Here is a 21,026-nt window from a genome sequence, read left to right as displayed (position 1 = left end):
GGGGGGACGTGAGGGTTTGCAGCTATCCGCTGTTGCTGCTAGTGTGGCAGAGCCCGCGAGCTGGAAGGTGAGGCGGGACTGCTAGCTGCAGGCAACTGTCCCCGGGAAGGAGAGGGGTTCAGGCTGCCAGCAGGTGGAGTTGAAACCTAACATCCACTAAGGGACCACAGAGCAGCGCCCTCTCCGAGACCCTCTGCATAGAGGTTCTGGAATCAAAGCAGGTGGTTTATTGTGCCCCCTGAAGCAAAAGATGCCCTCTCGGCGCCAAACGTTGGCCCCCGATGCGCTGGGCTCCCCTGGCTACTCACCAGTCCTGGGGGAAAAGCGCCATCCGGGACGCGCGCGAGGGTTGCTCGGCGCAGGCGGCTGGCAGGCAGGGCCGGGCGGCGGTGGCGGCGCTGTCCTAGAAGCGGGACTGGAGCCGAGGGACGCCGAGGCAGCGACAGCAGCGGCGGGGGCGCAGTGAGCTGGGAACGGGGCGGGCTGTGGATTTGGAGCTCCTTGGGGGCGCGCGCTCTCTGCCCATCTCCGGCGCCGCCGCCGCTGCTGCTGCTGCTGCTGCTGCTGGAGGGGGAAGGAGGCGAGGGGGAGGGGAGGAGGCACGCGGTCGAGAGGGAGGGAAGAGAAGGCAGGGTGGGGGTGATCTAGGGGAGAGGAGGAGATGATCACCCAGAGTTGGGAGGGGGAGCGAGGCGCGCTTGAGCCGTACAAAGGTTCCCCCCAGAAGAGCTCATGGAGAGAAAACTGTAGAGGCGCTGAGTCTCTCCCCCCGCCTCCCGCCTCTCCTCGCCTCTAACCCCTTCGCGCCCTTTCCTTGGGCTCCTACTCCCGCAGCTCAGACCGGCGGTTACCCGGGCTCGGCAGCAGCCGCGGTTCGCCACGCTGTTGAGAGTGCTGAGCCCAGGAGGCGGCGGCAGCAGAGGCTGCTCTCGGCGCAACCGGCCTGTGGCACCTGTGCGTGCGTACACCACCGCCCCCCTCCATTGCGGAGGCTCCGGGGCCAGGGATCGGCGGATTGAGCTCTGCTCACGTTCTAAGCAGTTCACGATCATGCGTGCACCTCCATGACATCTGTGTAGTGCCCTCGTTGCTGTCTGCTTCCCTGGACGCTCTTTGGTACCGGCTGTCCAGCCAGAAGGCGCCAGCAGGGAGCTCAATTCAAGCAACCTTCTCCTGCCCCTTGGAGCTGATGCCTGGGCAGGGGCGGCACTATTTGTTTGCCTCACAGGTTGACCAGCTAACAAGGTGACCAAAAAAAAAAAAAAAAGAAAACAAAAAAAGAAAAAACCTTTTGACGCTATTGTTTCAAACCATGCTCTCCGAAATTTAGGAAGGTTATAAGTGTGTAAGTGTGAAGGGCACAGCGACAGTCCATCATCTTCTGTCTTGCTCCCTTCCTCCCTTCTCCCAACATCCTGAAAAATCAAGACACGTGTTAGCGCGTTGAATGGAAGTATTTCTCGATCTTGACATTGCAGAGCTTTTCATTTTCCCCGACATTCCCCTAGAGTTGGCCCCACTTTCCTGTAGTGAGTTTTCTTTGTATTTAGCCCTAGCATACAAGACTGTGGGGGTGAATCCACACTTTCGGGAAATATAAAAAGACGTGGGTGATTATTGAATGATTTCCATAAACCATAGTTTTGTTTCTTAATCTTCACGTGGTAGTTGACGGTAGGTAGGGAGCAAATAGATTATGTGTGTAAAATATATGGCTAGGAAAACAAGTTTAATAAAACTCTCCTCAAATGGCATAACACAAAGTGAATAAATTACTCTCTGTGAGCGCTGTAGAGGAAAAAGGTTCTGTGTTTGCATATTACAAAAAATTGAAGTAGTCTTTCAGTTGGTTAAGAATCATTAAAAAAAAAAAAAAAAAGCCTAGAGGATTTTGTCTTTAGAATAAACAAATGAGGCATTTTATTTTACATAAGTAATACATAACAAATGTGCACATTAAAACAGGTGTGCCCTCAATAATAAATGCAGAGTAGAAAAACATTTGTAATGCAATAAGATATACCCAAATATTAAAAAGAAGAAGAAGAAAAAAAACTTTTAGTTCTTCCCGTATACATACATACACACACACACACACACACACACACACACATATGTGTGATGATGAAGTATTGTGGGTCAGGATACTCTGGGATCACATTGGCTAGGAATCCACTGGACCACAATTGGTAGAATCTTTCCTGCAGAATCTATCTGCTAGTGAAAACAGTTGGTTTCCCATAAACCTGATGGTCTGACAGAGAGAAGCTCCTTCTCATCAACAATAAATATCAAACTCTTTAAATACACTTCATTTTCAAACAGCATGCATCCGTCCAGCACTGTCATGCAAATTCACCAAGTACCTTTCTTTCAAAGAAGGCATTTCAAAAAAATGTTAGGGGAAGGCCTCAGCTCATTGGACTCTAAGTCTTCTCATTGGTGTTTATACCACAAAGGTGAACAATAGGTTTTATAATTACCAGTGGCGACTTGGGGAAGAGAGCTCTGGTAATGTAGTGCCTAAGGCACTTGACTGCTAACTAGAAGGCTGGCAGTTCAAACCCACCAGCCACTCCTCGGAAGGAAGATGGGGCAATCTACTTCCGTAGTGATACTGCCTCGGAAACCCAAGGAGGGGTCACTATGAGTTGGATCCAACTTGACGGCACACAACAACAACACTTGGGGAAGGGTGGTTACTGAGAACTAAGTCTCCATTTTCTCATGCCAGTTTAGAAAATTTTTCATCTCTTCCTTGCTAAGGTAATTCACCTTATACTATTTTCCTCATATGTTTGATTATGAAGCTGTAATAGCAATGTCTGTATTGTCTCATTTTATGGTTGTAAAAGGGGAAAGAAAAACGTGAAGTAAAATGTCTTAAAGCTGAGCAAAGAGAAGAAATGACATTTACAGTACAGCAAGACACACTTCCAAATAGTAGCTCCAGGCCACCTCTCAGTCCTTTGGCCCACAAGAAGCAGGAACAGAACAAAGAGAGATGGAATGGCTCTTTGCATTTACTTAGTTGGAAATTAAATTTTCACATTAAAATTTTCTGAAATCGTAAAAAATAAAAACACTGCTTTGGACAAATATTACACAAGTGGCAGACATTGGTTAGCAAAGGAAATATTCATCCCTGTTTTTATCCAACACATATTTAATGAGTATCTCCTGTGGTCAGACACCATGTTAGGGCTTCAGGATACCATAGTGAACAAAATCAATAACCATGCCCTTGTGAAGTTTAGAAGCTAATTATCCTACCAAAGTGCTTTATTGCTAATAAAGATAGATGATGATGATGGTGATACATTTCAAGCCCAAAGAAGAAATATTTTATAATTAAACTTTAGTCATTAGAAAGAGTAGGGGTAAAAGAAGGCAGCTCTTATTACTTATTGCCATTGAGTTGATTCTGCTCATAGTGCACTTATAGGACAGAGTAGAACTGGCCATAGGGTTTCCAAACTATAATCTTTACAGGTGCAGACTGCCACATCTTTCTTCAGCAGTGCAGTTGGTGAGTTCAAACCACCACTTTAATCAAAGTGCTTACCCACTGTGCCACCAATGCTTCATAGGCTCTGTTTTAGTCAAATCTTATGTGAATTGTTAAGGAAAAGAGGAGTAAGAGAGGATTAGAGAAAAAATGGTTGTAATGAAACAAAACAAGGAATATTTTTTAGACTAGTGAAAATTATGGTATTAACTTTTAAAAATAAATACCAGCTTTTTAGTGCATGGTGAGAAATAAAAAATAATACAGCTACTCCTCACTTAATATCTCATTATGGAGATTTCACATTTACAACAATAGTAAAAAATCTACTATTGACTATTTTGCATATTAACGATGTATTTCTGGCAATAAGGAATCTAGAGGTGAATGGCGAGTGTAATGCTGGCTGTGATTGTTATGTGTTAACTTGGTGGGGCCGTGATGCTCAGTAGTCTGGCAGTTAGGTAATGATGTAATTTGGCAGTTATGTAATGATGTAACTAACCTTCATTTTGTGATCTGCTGTGGTCATCCTCCATTTTTTGCATATGCCAATTTTTGCATAATGACCTTTCCTTTGAAATCTAGCCATGTTGATAAGAGTGATTATAATGTCTTTGATATTTTAGAGGCTTCCAGAACATTACATATGTAATATACTACATGATGCTTAGCAGCTGTGGTGGCACAGTGGTTAAGTATTGTGCTGCTAACCAAAAGGTCAGCAATTTGAATCCACCAGCTGCTTGGTGAGTTTCTCTGTGGTAGTTCAGGTTGTGTGTCAACTTGACTAGGTCTGGGTTTGAGTTGCTGGGCAGTGTTTCTCCAGGATGGGACTGGTAATCAACTCCATGTGGAATCTACTGTGAGGAGCCAAGTAGCTGCCTTAGGGATGTGATCTGCTTCCAGTATGTAAGACGAACTTTGAAAAGGTCTCTAGCTTCTTGGCATATCTGGACCCTGCTTTTGGCTGAGTCTTCATCTCAGTGGCCTGCCATGTTGTCTGCCAATCTTATGACTGTTTCTGGACTTGAACTAGTGGCCTGCCACATTGCTCGATAATCTTTGGACAGTGCCATTTTACTTTGTTTGTCAGCCTCAGCAGCCAGCAGCTGCTTGAGTTAAGAGATGCCTCCAGCTCTAGTGGGTTGGGAGCAAGAAGCAGAGCTGAAGCCCACGGTCAAGGTACCTTCACCCATCCCCTAGAACTGGCACTTTGAACTTGGACTTCTGGCCTCCTAAACCGTTAGAGTATAAACACCCAGTTGTGATATTTTCCATTAGAGCAGCACTAGAGGACCAAAACATTCTCCTTAGGAGAAAGATGTGGCAGTCTCTTTCTGTAAAGATTTACAGGCTTGGAAACTCTATGAGACAGTTCTACTCTGTCCTATAGGGTAACAGTGAGAGGTTTACTCTGAATTGCAAAACATATTTCCTTTGCTTAAGGAACTCTGGTGACATAAGTGGTTAAAGCATTCAGCTGCTAACCAAAAGGGTGTCACTCCATAGGTAAAAGATGAAGCAGCCTATTTCCGTAAAGATTTCCAGCCTTGGAAACCCTATGAGGCAGTTCTGTTCTAAAGGGTCTCTATGAATCAGAATTGACTCTATGGCAGTGGTTTTGTTTTGCATATATCCCTTGTTTACAACAATGGATTCAGGAACTGGCATTGGACAATGTTGTTGTGGTTGTTATTTGCCATCGAGTTGGCCCCAACTCATAGCGACCCCTCCTTGGGTTTCCGAGGCAGTATCACTACGGAAGTAGGAATGCCCAACCTTCCTTCCAAGGAGTGGCTGGTGGGTTTGAACCGCCAGCCTTCTGGTTAGGGCATTGGACAATAACTACACAGAAAAGAGATCAGGGATGAGCATAGCAAGTGTAGATCAGATTCAGCTGTGGCTAATCTCACAAACCCCAAGAAAAACAGTCCTCCTGAAGTCAAGTTTCCCAACTTTGTTTACAAAATCTATATTTATCATTTGCAACAGTCAGTTTGACAGTGGGAGTGAATAGGGTTGATGACAAATGCCCTCATGAATATATCTTGTTGGACACAATGGAGAGCTACATAAAGATTAAGGAGCCCTGGTGGCACAGAGCTTAAGCATGTAGCTGTTAACTAAAAGGTCAATGTTTGGAACCTAATAGCAGCCAAATGGGAGAGAGATGTGGCAGTTTGCTTCTGTAAATATTACATTCTTAGAAAACCTATATGTAGAGTTCTACTCTGTTCTATAGGGTTGTTATGAGTCAGAATCAGCTTGAAAGTGCCAGGTACAAAAAGATTAAATAGAGAAGTGATATTTGCAAAAAGCAGACTGTGTCTATAGCAGCAGAGAAAAGCAGAAACTTTGAGTGGCAAATCCCAGAAAACTATTTTCCCTTTTCTTTTTCTAAGGAACCTAGATGAGGGAAATTTTACTCAGTTAATTATGAGTAATAAGAAAAAAAAATGACACAAAATCAATATCAATGCTATATGTGTGTGTGTGTGTATAATTTATAATGACTTAGGAAGGAGCAGCAAATTGTAGCAACTGTTGAAGAACACACACCATCACAATGTTACCATAGTGAAGTGGAAAAATTTGTGCTCATATTCTGCTATGAATTTTCATAAGGGCAAAATAAGCAATTGCTTCTAAGAATTACAGCAACAAGGCACAAATGCAAAAACTTGGGGAGAAAAGTTGAGACAATAGAAACTGATGACACATAGCTGACAATCCTTAGGATAGAATTAGAAGAAAAAAAATAAAATCATCCAAATCAAGAATGAAATAGAATAATTACATGGTAAATTAGATACTGGGGTAAACACAGTAAGGAAAAGAAAAGGCAGAAATGAGAAAAGTTATAAAAACAAAATGGAAATAAAGAGAAAAACAGGATTAGCGAGAAAATGGTAGATGTAGAGGATAGCTGATAGTAATCCAGCACAAACATAATTAGAGACCCTGAAGGAGAAGAATAAAACAATGGTAAAAACAGATGACTAGTAAATAAAGGAAGATTCTTCAAATGAAAGAAGACTTGAAATTTCATTTAGAGGCAGCACAGTGAGTATTAGGGAAAATTGTCCCAGGATTATCAACATCAAGATATATCCTAGTGAAGTAAAATTTATATACAAAACAGAATATTTTAGGTATTCAGGCAAAAAAAAAAAAAAAGAATCAGTATCTCATAAAGGAAGATATTGAGACTGGGCCTTGGAATTCCTCACTATAATATTTAATAGCAGAAGAGAGTCATTGAGTTAGCAGTGGAGTAAAGATTATGAGATACCAACAACGAAAATAAAGCTTGATTCCACCCACCCCTCATTTCACCAAACAATAAACCAAAGCCATAAAACCAAATTCACTGCTGTGGAGTCAGCTCCAACTCATAGCGACCCCTCCTTGGGTTTCCCAGGTGGTTATCTCCATGGAGGTAGATTGCTCAGTCTTTTTTCCTCTCAAGAGGAGTGGCTGGTGAGTGTGAACCATTTTATTAGTCAAATGCCTTAGGCACTATGTCATGGCAGCCAGCATAAATCCTTAGAGGTCCTGAGTTCCTTTTCTGAAGAATTTCTACTCAGAGCTTCTAAGGTTGCAGGCAACCTTAGGTTCCAGGCAATACCTCCAAATCTGGATCCCAGCTCTACACAGCCCCTGTTTCTAGCTTCCAAATTGTAATCCGAACTAATTCACTCTATTCTCCAGCCCTAGGGCTGCTAGCTGCTTTCTACACTTATATGACCTCTGTATCCCTTACTGGCTTTCTCAGTTTTCTAATAGCTGACTCACAATGTAAGGAATTCTGGTGGCATATTGGTTAAAGCATTTTGGCTGCTAACCAAAAGTTCAGCAAATCGAAACAACCAGATGCTCTGTGGAAGAAAGATGAGGCAGTCTGCTTCTGTAAATATTTATCACCTTGGAAAACCTGTGGGGCAGTCCTACTCTGTCCTATAGGGTAGCTATGAAACAGGATTTACTAGACAGCAGTGGGTTTGGGTTTGATTCAAAATGCAGAAGTTGGTTCTTTGAAAAACAACAAATAAGAAAAAAAAAATGCTACCAAACAAAATCTTGAAAAATAAGTAGAAAACAAAGTACAAAATAAGAACTTACAAAAACTAATATTTAAAAAATCATGAGACTACTTTTCTCATATTATGCAGATACAATAGTAAACTTAGATGAGATAAATAGTTTTATTCATAAGTATAATTTGCCATCAGTAGACCTATTTTTATGGAAAAAAAAAGTGAGTAAAATTTTCAAAGAGCTACCTCCCATTAAAAGTACCAAACCCAGATGGTTTCATAGTTAATGCCTATGTCATTCTTTTATGTTCAGATCATCAAAATATAAGAAATATTCTCAAATTATTTTCATTAAATAAATTTCTCCTATTAGAAAAACACATATACACACATTCCAGAATAATCTCACTGAGCATTATCAGTGTAAACTCCTAGTTAAAACATTTACCAGTGAATCAGTAGCGCATTAAAAGAATATTTTATAATTATCAAATCATTATTTTTCAGAAACACAAGGATGTTTCTATATTATAAAAGCTATTGATACACTACATCACTTCCCTCATCTGTAAAATGGAAATAAAATACTAGGGCCCACTTTATGGAAGTTTTTTCACCATGATTAAATAAATTATTGCATATAAAGTTTATATTGTAGTGCCTGGCAAGTTATTAACACTTTATAAATGGTATCTTTATCAGCTTAAATGATGTGTTTATCATCTTTCATAAGATATTAAAAAATAACTATGCTTGTAATAATAAAATAGATCTTATATTCATTTTCTCTGATAATAAAATTCTTTGTTGATTTATTAATGTGTCTTCATCTTTGTCCTTTCTCCTCAGGGTTTTCTTTTTTTTTTTTTAATGTGCTCTATTCTTCATTATTATTAAAATTATTAAAACCAATTTGCAATTTCAGAGTGTACTACACACTATTCTTTTAAAAATAATTTCTAATTTTGAAAGTAATATACAAACTTATTGTCTTTTTTTTTGTTTTTCCTTAACAACCCAATTTTTATTGCTCCAGGAGGCACTGTTCTAAGTAATGGATGTTAAGTAATGAAAATGCAAACAAAAATATATACTCTTATCAGCAGTGATACTAGTGGACTGGACATAAAGAGTCAATTATATTATAATAAATTGTTATGTGTTACTGTTAGGAGCTCTGGTGATCCAGTGGTTAAAGCATTCTGCTGCTAACTGAAGGTCAGCAATTGGAACCTACCAGCCACTTGGTGGGAGAAAAATGAGGCAGTCTGCTTCCATGAAGATTCGAATTGCCAACCTATGGTTAGCAGCCCAGGGCTTAACCAATAAGCCACCAGTGCTCCTCAGATTATATGTTAAACCTAAAAAAACAACTGACTACCATCAAGTCAATTCAGGCTCTTTTTAACATAATATAACAATATAGTTAAAATAGCCTTTGCTAGCCACTTCCTATCTCTTTATCTCCTATTCTTCTTGTTGTTTGGTAATGTCCTATATGTACTTTCTAATCATAGCAACAGTGTGTGACACAGTTGAACTGCCCCATAGAGCTCTGGTGGTGCTGTGGTTAAAGTGTTGGGTTGCTAACCAAAAGTTCGGCTAACCCACCAGCCACTCTGCAGGAGAAAGATGAGGCAGCCTACTTCTGTAAAGATTTAAGAATTGGAAACCCTATGGGGCAGTTCTACCTTGTCTTTGCTATGAGTCAAAATCAACTCCGTAGCAGTGGGTTTGGTTTTGGAATCATTGTGGAGTAGAATCCACTTGACGACAATGGGATGGTGGTGGTGGTAAGTCTTTATAGAAGCAGATGACCCGATTTTTCTCCCCGGGAGCCACAGGGTAGGTTAGAACCACCAGCCTTTCAGTTAGTAGACAAACATTTAAGCTTTATACCACATACTTCTTCATCTCCTCAGAAGCACATATTTACATATGAAATCTCCCTATATGTGACATGAAGATTCTTGGATATTTTACATAACTAACAGTATATTATCCATATGATTCCACAAGGTTGGTTTTTTTAACTAAAAGATACATCTAAATTTCATTTAACTGTTGTACAGTGTTTCAACAGAAGAAGTAATCACATTTTTAGGCCATTGCCCTTTTCATGTTTATTCAGATTTAATAACATGTCCTTATTAAAACAGATACTGCAACACACCCTTTTTAATGTCTTCTTATGCACGTGAGAATAGGATCCTCTAAAGTATATTTCTACTAGTAGAATTACTGGAATAGATTTATATTTTAAAAAGGAAAAGAAAAAAAGACTTCTCTATAAGACACTATGTCACTTTATGAAATTTACCATTTCCCTACATTCTGACCAATCTGGAAATTTGATAACTTTTTTAAAAGTCATCTCATTTTTGCCTTAATTTTTATGTCCTTAATCCTTAATCACTAATGAAGTCAGTTACATGTTTATCAGTCTTTTGATTTTTCCTCTTCTGTTAATTCTCAATTAATATTGTTTGCCTTATATTTTAACATGTTATTTGATGTTTTTCAAAGTTTATCAGTTCTTTACAATATTTTATTTTCTGTATTGCAAGTTACTTTCTTCAGGAATTTTAATTTGGTTTATTTATTTATCGTGTGTTTTACTGAACACAGTATAGGCTCTCTAAAAAAAAAAAAAAAAAAAACCTCACTGCCATCAGTCTATTGAAACTCATAGAAACCCCTATTGGGTTTCTGAGGCAGTAAATCTTTCAGAAGTAGATTGCCCCATTTCTACTTTGCTTTACAGGGTGACTGGGAGCCCTGATGGCATAGTGCCTAAGGCATTTGACTGCTAACCAGAAGGCTGGCAGTTCAAACCAACCAGCCACTCCTTGAAAGGAGGGTTGGGCAATCTACTTCAGTAGTGGTACTGCCTCAAAACCCAAGGAGGGGTCACTATGAGTCGAACCCGACTCAACGACAGTGAGTTTCATTTTTGGTTGTTTCTATAGGGTCACTGTGAGTCAGAATCGAATCAAGGGCAATGGGTTTAGTTTGATTTTATATAGGTATATATATATTCACTTAGTGCTGCTGTAACCAAACAAAAGGAGCTCTGGTGGCGCAGTGCCTAAGGCATTTGACTGCTAACCAGAAGGCTGGCAGTTTAAACCCATCAGCCACTTCTGGGAAGGAAGATGGGGAAATCTAATTTCATAAAGATTTACCATCTCAGAAACCCAAATTGGGTAGCTATAAGTCAGAATTGATTTGATGGTAGTGAGTTTGGTTCGGTTCTCAGTTGTAACAAAAAATACCATTAATTGGTGGCTTCAAAGGACAGAAATGTATTTCCTCACAGCTAAGGAGGCTAGCAGTCAAAATTTAAGCTCGGGCTTTAGGGGAGATTTTCTTTGTTTCGTCATGTAGTAGTGGCCAACAATCCTTGGTGTTTCTGAGTTTGTAGATGCATCAGCCTTGTGTGTATGTCTTTATACCACATCTACTCTATTTGTGTGTCTTTGTGTCTATTCTGCTCTTTAATAAGTCAGAACCGATTAGGTTGAGGACCATCCTTTACACTGGTTTAATCTCACCGATTTAACAAAAGAAAAATATTTTCAAAAAGGATTAAATATACAGGTACAGGGGCCAGGACTTCATTTTTGGGGAACGAAATTCAATACACAACAGATACTTTTACACAATTTCTAATTTATATGACTATTAGCCACTACTCATCTGTTAGTTTGTTGTATCATGGTGGCTTTCTTATTGCTGTGATGCTTGCACCTATGCCACCCAGAGTTTCAAATACCAGCAGAGTAACCCATGGTGCACAGCTTTCAGTGGAACTTCCAGACCAAGACAGACTATGAAGGAGGACATGGCAATCTACTACTATAGATAAATAAATCAGCCATAAAAGCCTTATGAACAGTAGTGGAACATTGCCTGCCATAGTGGTGGAAGATGAGTCTCTCGGGTTGGAAGACACTCAAAACACAACTGGAGAAGAGCTGCCACCTCAAAGTAGAATTTACCTCAATGATATGGATGGAATAAGCCTTGGGGCCTACATCTTCTGATGTGGTGTGACTCAAAATGAAAAGAAACAGCTGCAAACATTTATTAATAATCAGAATATGGGATGTACAAATATAGGAATGTAGGAAAATTGGAAGCTGTCAAAAATCAAAAGGAATGCTTGTGACTTGAAATGGGTTGGTGTGTCCATTTTGAATCAGACATTCATATGGTCTGCTATGCCATAAATGACAAATTGAAGTGGAATGAAATCACATTCATTGTCAAAAATAACATTTCAAGATCTATCCTGAAATACAACCTGTCATAATATCCATATGCTTACAAGAAGATCAGTTAATATGATATTTTTGTTTGTTTGTTTTGTTTAATTTACACACCAAACATTAGGATCAAAAGTGAGGAAATTGAACATTTTTGCCAATTTCTATAGTCTGAAATTGATCAAGCATACAACTAAGATGCATTGATATTTACTGGTGATCAGAATATGAAACTTGAAAACAAAAAAAGAAGAACCAGTAGTTGGAAAATATGGCCTTGGTAATAGAGATGTCATTGGAGATCTCATGATAGAATTTTGTAAGGGAAACAACCTATTTATTGGAAATACCATATTTCAACAAAATAAATGGCAGCTAAACACTTGCACCTCACTAGATTGAATACAGGAATCAGATTGATGAGATCTGTGGAAAGAGATGATGGAGAAGCTCAATGACATCAGTCAAAACAAGGCCAGGGACAGACAGCAGAACAGACCATCAATTGCTCATATACAAGGTCAAGTTGATGCTGAAGTAAATTAAAATAAGTCCATGGGAGACAAAGTGTGCCTTTAGTATATCCCACCTGAATTTAGATAACATCTCAAGAATTGATTTGATGTGTTGAACACTAATGAGTTGTGGGATGACATCTTGAGCATCATATATGAAGAATGTAAGAAGTCATTAAAAAGAAAGGAAAGAGAGAAAAGACCAAAATGGGTAGCAGAAGAAACTCTGAAACTTGCTGTTGAATATAGAGTAGCTAAAACAAATGGAAGAAATGATGAAGTAAAAGAATTGAACACAAGATTTCAAAGGGAGCCTCAAAAAGACAAACTAAAATATAATGAAATGCGTAAAGACCTGGAGTTAGAAGAGCAAAAGGGAAGAACATGCTTGGCATTCCTCAAACTTTCAGAACTGAAGAAAAAAATTCAAGCTTTGAGTTGAAATATTGAAGGATTCAATGGGCAAAATATTGAATAAAGCAGGGAGCATCAAAAGAAAATGGAAGCAATACACCATCACTATACAAAAAAAAAAAAAAATATTGTCAACATTTAATCATTCAGGAGGTAGCATATGATCAGGAATCAATGGTATTGAGGAATAATTCCAAGCTACACTAAAGGCATTGGCAAAAACAAGGCTCTAGGAGTTGATGGTATACCAATTCAGATGTTTCAATAAATGGGTACAACACTGGAAGCACTCAACGGTCTGTGCCAAGAAGTTTGGAAGGAAGTTACTAGGCCAGCCATCTGGAAGAGATCCATATTTGTGCTCATTCCAAAGAAAGGGGATTCAACAGAATGTGGAAATTATTGTACAGTATCATTGATATCACAAGCAAGTAAAATTTCTGCTAAAGATAATTAAAAAATGGTTGCAGCAGAACATCAACCCTGGAGCTCTGGTGCCATAGTGCCTAAGGTATTTAATTGCTAACCAGAAGGCTGGTGGTTCAGACCCACCAGCCACTTTGTGGACTGGGCAATCTACTTCCTTAAAGATTTACTGCCTCGGAAACACAAAGATGTGTCTCTATGAGCCAGAATCGACCAGATGGCAGTGAGGGTCCCCCCGCCCCCCCCCCGTTTAAGTACATCAACAGGAAACTGCCAGAAATTCAAGTCAGACTCAGAAGAGCATGATGCCATTGTGGAATGAGGGATATCATTGCCGATGTCAAATAGATCTTGGCTGGAACAAAGAATACCAGAAAGATGTTTACCTTTGTTTTATTGACTATGTAAAGCCATTCTACCGTGTACGTCATAACAATTATGGATAACATGGCACAGAGTGGGAATTCCAGAACATTAATTGTGCTCATGTAGAACCTTTAAACAGACAAAGAAGCAGTGGTTCCTACAAAACAAGGGAATATGGTGTGGTTCATAATCAGGGAAGGTATGTATAAGGATTTTATCCTTCACTATACTTATTTACAATCTGTATGCTGAGCAATAATCTGAGAAATTTGACTATATGAAGAATGTGGCATCAAGATTGGAGGAAGACTCATCATTAAGAACCTTCCTTATGCAGATGACACTACCTTGCTTTCTGAAAGTGAAGAGCACATGAAGGACTTACTGATGAAGATAAAAGAATGAAGATGAAGGTTTTCATTATGGATTACACCTCAAAATAAACAAAAATCCCCAGAACTGCTCTAATAATCAGTATCATGATTAATGGAGTAAAGGTTGATGTTGTCAAAGATTTCACTTTACTTGGATCTATAATCAACATTTATGGAAGCAGCTGTCAAGAAATCAAATGATATATTGTATTGGTCAAATCTGCTGCAAAAAATCTCTTTCATTTGTTAAAAAAGCGAAGACGTCATTTTGAAGACTTAGGTGCCCCAAACCCAAGCTATCGTCTTTTCAATTGCTCATAGGCATGCAGAAGCTGGACAATGAATAAATAAGATCAAGAAAGAATTGGTGTCTTTGAATTTGGGTATTGGTAACAAATACTGAATGTACCATAGGCTGCCAGAAGAATGACAAGTCTGTCTTGGAAGAAGTACAACCAGAAGGCTCCTTAGAAGTGAGGAGGGCTAGATTTCATCTCATGTATTTTTTTACATGTTATCAGAAAGGACCAGTGCCTTGACAAAAACATTATGCTTGGTAAAGTAGAGTGTGATTGAAAAAGAGAAAGGAAATGGTTTGACACAGTGGCTGCCACAATGACCTCAAGCAGAGCAACAATATAGAGATGGCTTGGGACCAGGGAGTGTATTGCTCTGCTGGACGTAGAGTTGTTAGGAGTTGGAATCCACAGGAAGACATTTAACACCAAAATGACTATTAGAATTCACATGTCAATTTCTTTGAATAATCTGCTTGTGCTTGTTTCAAACACATGAGTTATTTGAACAAAATGACATGTTTTTGTATTAATTTTTCTAATTCATAAACCATTTATTTAAATATTTCATCTGCTTCTTGTAGAATTTATAGTTACTACTTACACATTTTTTGTTAGATTTTTCTTGGCTTTATTCCTATAAAATTAGATAGCTGTTGTTTTCTATTCATTTTCTAATTGATTATTGTTTATGGATGGTAAACTATATTTATAATTTGATTTTATTTATATTATTCTCTATTATATTACTATTTTTATAAATAGTTCAGTAGTTGTTTCTCATCAGTTCTTTTGGATGGTTCATATTATCTTCAGCTAATGATTGTTTTTGTCTCTTTTCTAATCTTCCAGTCTTTACAAACCTTCCTCCAATTTCTTTACTGATTTGACGCTGGCCTTTTAATTTAATCGTGAGTGAAATAATAATTTGCATAGTGGCTTTTTACTGATATTAATAGGATATTTTTTCCAGTGGTTCACCATCTTGTTAGATAATTGGAGAGGGAATCATGTAGATGTCCCTTATCAAGGTAAGGGGACTTTCCTGTTTCTACAAATTTTATGATAAGTGTTTTATCACATGTCTCGTATACCCTTTTGGAAATACCGGGTTTTATCTTTAATCTGTAGTATGATTTAAATAGACAGATTACCTACATGCTTGGATTTCTGGATTATTTCCTCTAGGTCAGAATTTTCAAATACATGGTGGATTAAATTTGCTGACTTTTAAAATTTATTGTAAGTGCTAATATTTTGCTTAGGAGCTCTGGTAGCATAGGGCCTAAGGCACTTGACTGCTAACCAGAAGTCTAGCGGTTCAAACCCACCAGCCACTCCTCGGAAGGAAGGTTGGGCATTCCTACTTCCGTAGTGATACTGCCTCGGAAACCCAAGGAGGGGTTGCTATGAGTCGGGGCGACTCGATGGCAAATAACAACAACAATATTTTGCTTACAATTTGGCAAACACTATTTATACTTTTATACTTTTTGTACTATAATTGCATCTATTTTCATAAGTAAGATTTGAAATAATTTTTATTTTGTTTAGCTGCCTTTATTTCATTTTGTTTCATTTTTGTGTGTGTGTGTGAGTTTACTAGTCTCTGTAACTGAACTGGGTAGTTATCCATATTTTCTATGCCCTAGAAAAAAATTGTAAAAGATAGACATCTGGCCTTTTGTTATGATGTACAACTTCATCTATAAGTTCAATGTATTTTATGATTATTTTTCTAGCCTTAATGAGCTAATATTTATTATTGATATCTTCACAGAAAACTACACCTTTTAGCTAGGTTTTCAGATGGATTAGTATAAAGTTATTCATGTCATTTTATTTTACTTTGAAGAATAGCATCTGTGTTTTTGGTTATGTTCTATTTTTCTCTTCTAACATCTCTTAGCAACTTTCTGTTTTTTTCTTCAACATATTTTCAAAATGTTGGTATTTTACTTTTATATTTGAACATAAATTACAGTTTAAACTTTTTTAAAAAATCATATTTAAAAAAAAAATTAATGAGCAGAATGGCTTCTTTTATTTTTTCCACCAAAGTGGTGTAGAGTTACATAACAAAATGCCTGTCATTTCAACTTTTTTCCACATACAATTCAGTGACATTAATTACATTCTTCATGCTGTACAATCATCATCATTATCCATTTCTAAATTTTTCTGTAACATGTAACAGGATCTCAGTGTCCCCTAAGCTGTGACCTCTCTCTTCTCTCTATCCCTAGTAAGTACATTTTGGTCTTTATACATTTGTCTATACTGGATATTTCTTATATGTGAAATCATACAATATTTGCCTTTTTGTGACAGGTTTTATATTTTGTAGAAACTTAATTCTTCTTTATGGCTGAGTAATATTCCATTATATGTATATTTATTTATCCATTCATCTCTTGATGAGAATATAGATTGTTTCCACCTTTTATCTATTGGGAATAATGCTGCAGTAAACATTGGTGTACATATATTTATCTACCTTCTTGCTTTCAGTTCTTTTGGTTAAATTCCTAAGAGTGGAATTGCTGTATCTAATCATAATTCTATATTTAAGTTTTTGAGGAACTTCTAAACTGTTCTCCACAGCAATTGCACCATTTTACAAACCCAGCAATGATGGATAAGGGCTCAATTTTTTCATATATGTTTTTTGCCAGCACTTATTGTTTTCCCTTTTGCTGGGTCATTTTGCTTTTCTTTCATTGCAACAGATCTTTATACATTATAGATATAAGTATTTTACCAGATACATGGTGTACAAATGTTTTTTTCTTCTCTAGGTTGTATTTTTACTTTCTTGATGTCTTTTGATGCCCAAAAGTTTTTAATTTTGAAGAAGCTGAATTTAATTATTCTTTTTTTCTTTTGTTGCTGTAATTTTGATGTTATATTTCAGTAAATTTTGCTTAACTCAAGATCACAAAGATTTACTCATTTTTTTTTTTAATTTGAAGAGTTTTATACTTGTAGCAGTTACATTAAGATTTATGATCCATTTTGAGTTAATTTTTATATGAGGTGTGAAGTGGAGCTCCAACATTATTCTTTTTGTTGTGGATGTCCAATTGCCTTATTGCCAATTTTTTCACATACTATATATTCTCCTTGATTTTGGGGGCACCCTAGTTTAAAATTAATTACTATTAATTTAAACGGTTATTTCTGTACTCATAATTGATTCCACTGATCTATGTCAATTCTTATACAAGTTGCACTGTCTCAATTATTGTAGCTTTATAGTAAGTTTTGACATAAGTAAGTGTGAGTTCTTCAAATTTGTTCATCTTTTTTCAAGATCATTTTGACCATTTGGGTCTCTTGCATTTTCATGTTAATTTTAGGAGAACCTCATAAACTTCCTTTGGGGAAAAAAAAAAGCTATGATTTTTTTTAAGATGAAGTTGTAGGTCGATTTGGGCCCATTGTCATAGTCACAATATTGTCTTTCAGTTTATCCATGGGGTGTATTCCCATATTTGGATCTTCAATATCTTTCACATTGTTTTGTAGTTTCCAATATACAAGCCTTGCACTTCTTTCAAAATTATATTCCTAAATATTTTATTCTTTTGAAAGTTAGTATAGATGAAACTGTTTTTAATTTCACTTTTCGATTGTTCATTCCTAGTGTGTAGAATACAATTGAGCTATTTATATTGATCTTGATCACTGAAAATGATCTGAAATTCTTACTATTTCTAACAGTTTCTTAGTGGATGCCTTAAGAATGTCTATACAAGATAGTGTTATCTGAAAACAGAGATAATTATACTTCTTTCTTTCCAATATGGATGTCTTTTATTTCATTTTCTTGCCTAATTATCTTGATTAGAACTTCTAGAGAAATTTTGAATTAAAGTAATAAGAGTGGATATGTTTGCTTGTTCCTATGGAGGGAAAAAAATCAATGAGGACATGTTCATGATCATTAGCCATTAGAGAGAGATAAATCAAAATAACAAGATATCTTCTCACCCCAGCAATAATAGCAAAATTCAACGAGGCAGAAAATAACAAATATTGGCAAGGGTAAAGATAAATTGGAACTCTTGTACACTACTGGTGGGACTATAACATGGTACAGCCACAGTGGAAAACAGTATGGCATATCCTTAAAAAATTGGAAATAGAAATATAATTTGATCCAGCAATTCCACTACTAAGAATATATCCTGTTCTGGTTATCTAGTGCCGCTCTGACAATAAATATACCACAAATGGGATGGCCTTAACAAACAGAAGTTTATTCTTACAATTTGGAGGCTTTAAGTCCAAGTTCAAGTGCCAGGCCCTAGGGGCTGGGTGAAAGCCCCTCAACCTTGGGGTCCAGCTTTGCCTCCTACTCCTGATCCACTGGAGCTAGAGGTATTTCTTCACTCAGACAGCTGCTGGATGCTGAGGCTGAGAAACCCCAAGGTTGACAAGTCAAAAGGCACAGTCCTGATGTTACCACATGGCAGGCCATTAACTGAAGTCCATTGTAAGTCCCAAGGTCAGCAGAACATAGCAGGCTGCTGAACAATGACATGGATACATGCAGGGTCCAAGCGTGCCATAGGCTAGAGACCATTCCCAAAGGTCCTGCTTATACATGGGAAGCAGACCCCATACTCAAAGACAGCTACTCAGATGCTCCCAATAGATTCCACCATGAAGTTGATTACCAGTCTCATCATGGGGAATACTACATCCAGCTGACAAGCCACTCAACCAGGCCTAGCCAAGTTGACACAAAAATTTAACTACCACATATCCTGAAGAGGTGATATCCAGGCCATGAATAGACATATGCACACCCATGTTCATTGCAGCACTATTTGTTATAGCAAAGAGATAGAAAAAAAAACCTTAGTGCCCATTAACAGATTAATGGATAACCAAACTATGGTACATAGACACAATGGAACACTATGCAACATTAAAGAATAATGAAGAATCTGGGAAATACCTTGCAATGTGGATGGAGTTGGAGGACATTATGTTCAGTGAAATAAGTCAATCCCTACTCACTACTGTCAAGCTGGATCCTACTCACAGTGACCACTTCTTGGATTTCTGAGGCAGTATCATTATGGAAGTACATTGCCCAATCTTCCTTCTGAGGAGTGGCTGGTGGGTTTGTACTACCAGCCTTCTGGTTAGCAGTCAAATACCTTAGGCACTATGCCCCCAGAGCTCCTAAGTCATTCACAGAAGGGCAAATATTATAGGAGTCCATTATTGTAAAAAATCAAAAAATGATTTACTCAGGGAAAAAAAATTTGTTGTTTACCAAGAATCAGGGGGAAGGGAAAGGAAAATTACTGATTACTTAAGAATCATGTGTTGATTTGCGTGAAGGGAAAGGCAATATAACAAAAGCATGTGACCAGCACAATAACAATAGGGAAAAAGAGGACACAGAGAGATGCACAAAAAATATAGACAACAGAGGCAAATACTATTACATTCACAATACTGCATCACCAGTAACAAAAAATACTGGCCTATGGGTGGATGCATAGACAGCTGAGAAGATCAGGTGTGGGTAGGTGAACAGGAATAAACCCATGACCATAGATAAGTTTGGCTGTGATATTTTTACATGTGTATTTGTGCTACAAAAATATCCATATACATTATAGAACTAACAGGGGACAAGGTTGAAGTAGCTTCTCAGTGACAGCCACAAACCTAGGGGGAGTGACTCACCAGGTCTGTAGGCTCAGGACCATGGTCTCAGGGGACATCAAACTCAACTTGTGCTACATCCTACTTTTGTGAGTAATGACTGGGGTCTTAAAAGATTTTGAGTGGGTATCTAAGATGCAGCTGTTGATCTCCCCTCATCTGGAGCAAAGAAGGGTTAAGAAAATCAAAGTCATGTGGAAACAGTTAGCCCAAGGATTTGATGGACCATGGAACCTCTGCCTTCATGACCATGAGACTAGAAGAGCTAGATGGTGCCTGGCTACCAATGCAAACCACTCAGAAAGGGATCAAAATTGGAGATCCTGGATAGAGTGGGAGGAAAAGTGTGGGACAAAATTCAAAAACACAAAAATGACCATAATTATTGGTCAGATAAAGACTGTTGGAACCCCTGAGACTATGGCCTCAGGTTATCCTTCAGACCTGGAACTGGACTCACTTCCAAGGATTAGCTCTCAGCCACTAGTAAAAAGGCCTACAAGCAGAATGCCTACCCGCCTAGGGGGATGTACCCACCTCCTCTAGGGAGATGCACCCCTTAGATCAATCAGCCATGAGAGATCAGAGGGGTAGCACTTGCATAGAGGAAAGGCTGGACAGATAGGAGCACATAGACAGAAGGACACAGGGAAGGGGTAGTCACAGGAAGGAGATGGGAGGAGAGCTTTTAATTGTTGGGATTGTAATCAGGGCCATGAAACCAAATGTGTATGAACTGCCAAGAGGAAAACGAATCTGCTCTGCAAAATCACAGTAAAAAATTAAAAAGAAAAAAAACAATATTCAGTTGTTCACATTAAGTATGCTGTTAGCTGTGTCTTTCTCCTAAGAGCTCTTTATCAGCTCTTTATCCTAAGAACTTTTATCAGTTCCCTTTTATTACTAGTTTGCTGAGTGTTATAATCAGAAAGAATATTGGGTATTTTTAAATGCTTTTTCTGTGTATGTTGAAATTTTCAAGTGGTTTTTGTCCTTCATTCATTACATTACATTGATTGAACTTTTAGTATTAAGGCATCTTGAATTTCTAGGATAAATCCTTTTTCATCATGATGTATATGTAATATGTTTTATATGTAACCTGCATTCAGTTTGTTAATATTTTGTTGA

This window comes from Orycteropus afer, unplaced genomic scaffold (genome assembly GCF_000298275.1).
Source record: "Orycteropus afer afer isolate SDZICR_OR568_19922 unplaced genomic scaffold, OryAfe1.0 scaffold00087, whole genome shotgun sequence".
Taxonomy (NCBI): domain Eukaryota; kingdom Metazoa; phylum Chordata; class Mammalia; order Tubulidentata; family Orycteropodidae; genus Orycteropus; species Orycteropus afer.
Note: the sequence above shows the minus strand (reverse complement) of the source record.